We start from the raw sequence: 4,991 nt of genomic DNA, 5'->3' as shown, positions 1-4,991 counted from the left end.
ATACAATGCGAGATATACGCGGAACAGAAATTGGTCAACGTGCAAGCAAAGCAGAAGGACTTTGAATCTGCTTCGCTTGCACCTAGATTCTCGACCGGGGAAACCTGTTGCCAGGCACCCCTTCCGATCGGGAAAACTCCAAAAAAACAACGATATAAAAAGAGAGTAGAGACGCGACAACTCGCTCAGTCGCAGACACAAACAATCGCTCTAACCACGATCTCGCTAACCGCGCGCGCACTTAGCATCGACTCGCAGTTGTGCGCGATACGCGGAGTGACAGAAAGTCAGTGCCGCACACCCGGTAAGCTTCAGTGTATTATTAGTGAAATAAATAAAGGCCAAGTGGTTGAAGTTGAATAAAGAATTTTAATAAGAAAAGTGCAGTGCATTTTCTACAAACACCCGACAAGTCCTGACGCCCCGGATTCCCATCCCAATTTGGCGCGACCCCCTGGTGTCTCTCCCGAGGCACACAACAATTTGGTGGCAGCGGTGGGATTGCGCCGAAGGACCGTCAGGAACTACTCGGAGGAAGACCTGAAAAATACAGCAGTATTAATAATCAGGCACGTCGAACATAATAATCGACGGGAAGCGAACAAAACAGAAGCCGACGTATAAGCAGCAGCGTGCCGTACGTACAAGAAGACACACACACACGGACAACGCATCAGCCGTTGGGAAGTAGGCCATCACCTAAGGACGCGACCTACAACACGGACAACGCATCGCACCGTACAACGACCCGCAGGATCACCTTACAACACCGGACCGCCAGCCGTATCAACACTGCCGAGCAATGATCTGCAGCGTCAGCGAGCGAGCGATAGTAATGGTAGCCGTATTAATGTAAGTCCGAATCAAACTTTTTATATATACTGCATGAATGTCGGAGGAAAGCGAAACACCCCGACAAGCGATAGCGAATAAATCGTGGTTACATAGCGACTCAGCCGAACGATCAATCAAAGCACTACCGATAACCTTAGAAAACCTCGAAAAAGTGCGAATAAAATTAGAAGCATATTATTCAGGAGAGAGCGACTCCGAATCATATACTCACGGGAAAACCGAACGCGAATTTCCGTTTAACATTTTTGACGAAAGTTTATTTGAAAAAGGGGAAACCGACACCGTTAAAAAATTAAGAAAAGAAAGTAACGAACGCGTAAAACGAACTCCTAGCAACGGGTCACAACGCGGGGAATCCTTGCTTACATCATACGATAGTAGTATTTTCGATCCGAGCGAGTATCAGGACATGCTGCGAACACCGCCTAACGGTGGCATGGATGTGTCCGAGAGTGCCATCGACCGCGAAATTGACCGTCTACACGGTACAATAGCTCGCGACAATACTCAACTTGTGGAAGCCGACGTACATGCACCACCCCCTAATAGCGAAATAGGAACAACTAACCCCCGCGATACCAGACGATACATAGATAGACGCGTTGACGAAATCGAGATGCGCGAAACTCCTAATTATAGGGAGGCCGGCATAGATAACCCTATGCTACGTGAGATAATGAGAGGCATGCGAGAACTACGTAGGGAAATGCTCACGGAAATAAACATATTACGCGAACAAATTCGTGATATTAACACATACGCTGACGAACGGGGTCAAATCCGCCGGGACACACACACCCGCGAGAGGGAAACGCGAGACCCAGACAATGACGACAAAAAATATGACGTTGTGTACGGACGAACAGAGAGTGACGCTAGACACCGACAAGGCCCGCAGGAGCCTTTTTTATCGTTAAAAGAAGCACGGCAAATGATTCCGGAATTTGACGGGACGGCCCAACATAAATTACAGGAATTTCTAAGCACATGCACGTACGCCATGACAAACATACACCCTGCTAACGAGAGAGGATTGGTGGGAGCTATCCTATGCACAAAACTCAAAGGCAAAGCAATGCTAGATTTTCAAACGCGAGATATACGGACGTATGACGAACTGAAGCAACAGTTGGAATGTACGTATCAGAATAGGCGAAGCACTACGCACCTACAGATAGAATTCAATTCGTTGAAACAAAGAACAAATGAAGGCGCGCAAGCTTTCGGAACGCGCGTCGACACATTAGCTATGGAGTTATATGAATCTATGACGGAGGGAGAAGATCACTCCCCCATGGAAAAGCGGATCATACTAAGTACTATACAAAAACAAGCCTTGCAAAATTTCCAAATAGGACTACGCGACGAGATACAACTTCTTATTCGTTCTCGAAATTACCAAACACTGCAGGAGGCAATAACTGCCGCAACCGCCGAAGAAAAAGTAAAGGGCACAACTACAACGCGATCTAGCAATTACACAAATCGAAATCGTTATGAGGGAGCGCCGTCGCGATCATAAAAAAATGCCGTACAATGCTATAAATGCGGAAAATCGGGACACTACGAGCAAGAATGCCGTAACAGTAAATACGCGCTTCCGAAACCCGAGAAGTCAGATCGCGTAATCACAACAGAAAAGTTTTGCAACCACTGCAAAAAACGCGGACACAGCCGTGAAGAATGCTGGACGATAAACGGACGGCTAAAAACGACATCAAATCGCGACAGAATGAATGAGGGAAAAAAAAGCGTAATGTTAATTTAACCAAGAGTCGAAAGAAGCCGAAAACGAAAAAGGGTGATACGGATTCCGAGCAAAGCAGTAGCAGTTACGAACGCGACAGCAACGAGGGAGACTCGGAAGGAGAGACCCCGGCACGCGCCGTCGAGTATCGCGTATCACATCTACGACCCACACTACAAGAGAGCGCGGGTTTAGATTTAATTACACTACCGATGCGCGAAGCTAGGAATGGCGCAGTTAAAATGCTATTCGATTCAGGGGCAACTATTTCATTAATAAAACTGAAACATCTAAAAGATGACGCACTAATTTATAAAGGAAAAATAACGCTTATTGGCATTACGGGACACAAAGCGCGAACAATAGGAAAGACGCAGGCGACAATTGACATAGAAGGTCGGAAAATAAAGCACACAACATACGTCGTCAAAGACGATTTCCCCATGGAATGCGAAGGAATTCTCGGGATAGATTTTTTGCGGAAACAGGGAGTTAACTGTAATTTCAAAAAACGGGAACTCACCATAGGAGATGCCGTGTTAAATTTACAACCATACGAAAGGATCCTGATTACAGCCGCGCAGCGAAACAATTATCCGAGCCGCCACAAATAAAAATAGCGCAGGAATCGTAAGAGCCGAACAAACTGCACCCGGTGTGTATATAGGACGATGCCTCGTGCAACCAGAGGACTACGTGTGTCCAGTCAGTGTCATAAATACAACCGACGAAGTTGTCGAGTTAAGAACGCCGCTAATAACTATAGACGAAATAGAGGGGGAAATGAAGCATGAAATAACCCTCATACGAAAAGAAATTCCGAAGTATTCGAGCAAAAGAAATCGGGAAGTATGACAATTATTACGGACGGACCATCTCAACGTAGAAGAACGACAGGCTATACACAGGATATGCGAAGAATATTGCGATTTATTTCTTTTGAATGGAAAACCACTGAGCTACACCGCGACCGTGGAACATGAAATAACCACGCGCGCCGATTCAGCACCGGTCAACGTACTGACCGTACCGCCTGCCAGAGAAGCATAAGGCGGAGGTGGTAAATAAACAAGTTTAAAGCAGATGCTAGATGCTGGGCATTATCAGGTTCAATCGTTAGTCTGGAACCTCCACTGTTAAGTAGTGCCGAAAGAAAGCTACGCATCCGGAAACCCAATACTAAAGGTAAGTTGTAGATTTTCAGAAATGTACATGACCTACAGTAGGCGACTCGTTTTCCGCGAAACCAAACTCACACAGACATTGTGGGACCAGCTGGGAAACTCTAAATACTTAACAACTCGCGATTTAGCATCAGGTTACCACCAGATAACTACCGATTGGCTGAATAATAAAAGAAAACGGCTTTCTCAAACTCCTTTTGGACACTATGAGTTCAACAGAATGCCATTTGGACTGAAGAATGCACCCGCGACCTTCCAACGACTAATGAATTCAGTACTGACTGGAATTCAAGGGCTCAAATGTCTTGTATATCTCGACGACATTGTCATATATGGGTCAAGTTTAGAGAACCATAATAAAAGGCTCAGGGAAGTATTACAGAGATTTATAGGACTCGCGGGTTATTATAGGAAGTTCATTCAGGATTTCTCAAAGATCGCAAAACCCCTGACTAGATTGACAAAAAAGGGCGAAACCTTCGGATGGAACAGCGAGCAACAAATTGCGTTCGATATTTTAGAAGATAAGCTAATAACGGCACCGATATTACAATATCCAGATTTTAGTAAGGAATTTAATATAACTACAGACGCGTCCGATTATGCAATCGGAGCCGTGCTCTCATAGGGGCTCATAGGCAATGACCGCCTTGTTGCTTACGCAAGCAGAGTGCTATCTCGCGCGGAGCAGAATTACAGCACAACTGAAAAAGAATTATTAGCGATTGTATGAACCGTAAAACATTTTAGACCATACGTATACGGGACCAAATTCAAAATCATCACAGATCATAAACCATTGGTATGGCTATTTAACGTAAATGACCCCGGCTCAAGGTTAATTCGCTGGAGATTAAAATTAGAAGAATACGATTACGAAATCATACATAAGGCCGGACGAGCGAACGCAAACGCTAATGCATTGAGTCGGAACGTAATCCGAAACGCTGACTCAAGCGAAAGGACGGAAGGTATATGCAAGATAGAAAAAGAAGAGGTAAACAACGCTAATAATGAAAGGATGTACACCGAAAAGGAAAAACAACAGATACTGTATGAATATCACGATGCGCCCATTGGAGGACATCAGGGAATAGAAAGAACAATTAGGAGGATTCGTTTAGATCATGATTGGCCGGGTTTAACAAAAGACGTCGAGAAATACATCGCCAAGTGCGAGTCATGTCAAAAAAATAAATTGTCGC

The 4,991-nt window shown here is 45.0% G+C and overlaps 1 pseudogene; it reads left to right on the top strand.

The window, feature by feature from the left end:
- The first annotated feature begins 1,264 nt into the window (after positions 1-1,264).
- LOC146723671 (uncharacterized) lies at positions 1,265-2,623 on the top strand (annotated as a pseudogene).
- Positions 2,624-4,991: the final 2,368 nt, after the last annotated feature.

The sequence above is a fragment of the Nylanderia fulva genome, unplaced genomic scaffold, assembly GCF_048542155.1.
Source record: "Nylanderia fulva isolate GAGA-0341 unplaced genomic scaffold, ASM4854215v1 Scaffold177, whole genome shotgun sequence".
Classification (NCBI taxonomy): Eukaryota; Metazoa; Arthropoda; class Insecta; order Hymenoptera; family Formicidae; genus Nylanderia; species Nylanderia fulva.
The sequence above is the reverse complement of the archived record's forward strand: the minus strand, read 5'-3'. Positions and strand labels throughout refer to the sequence as shown.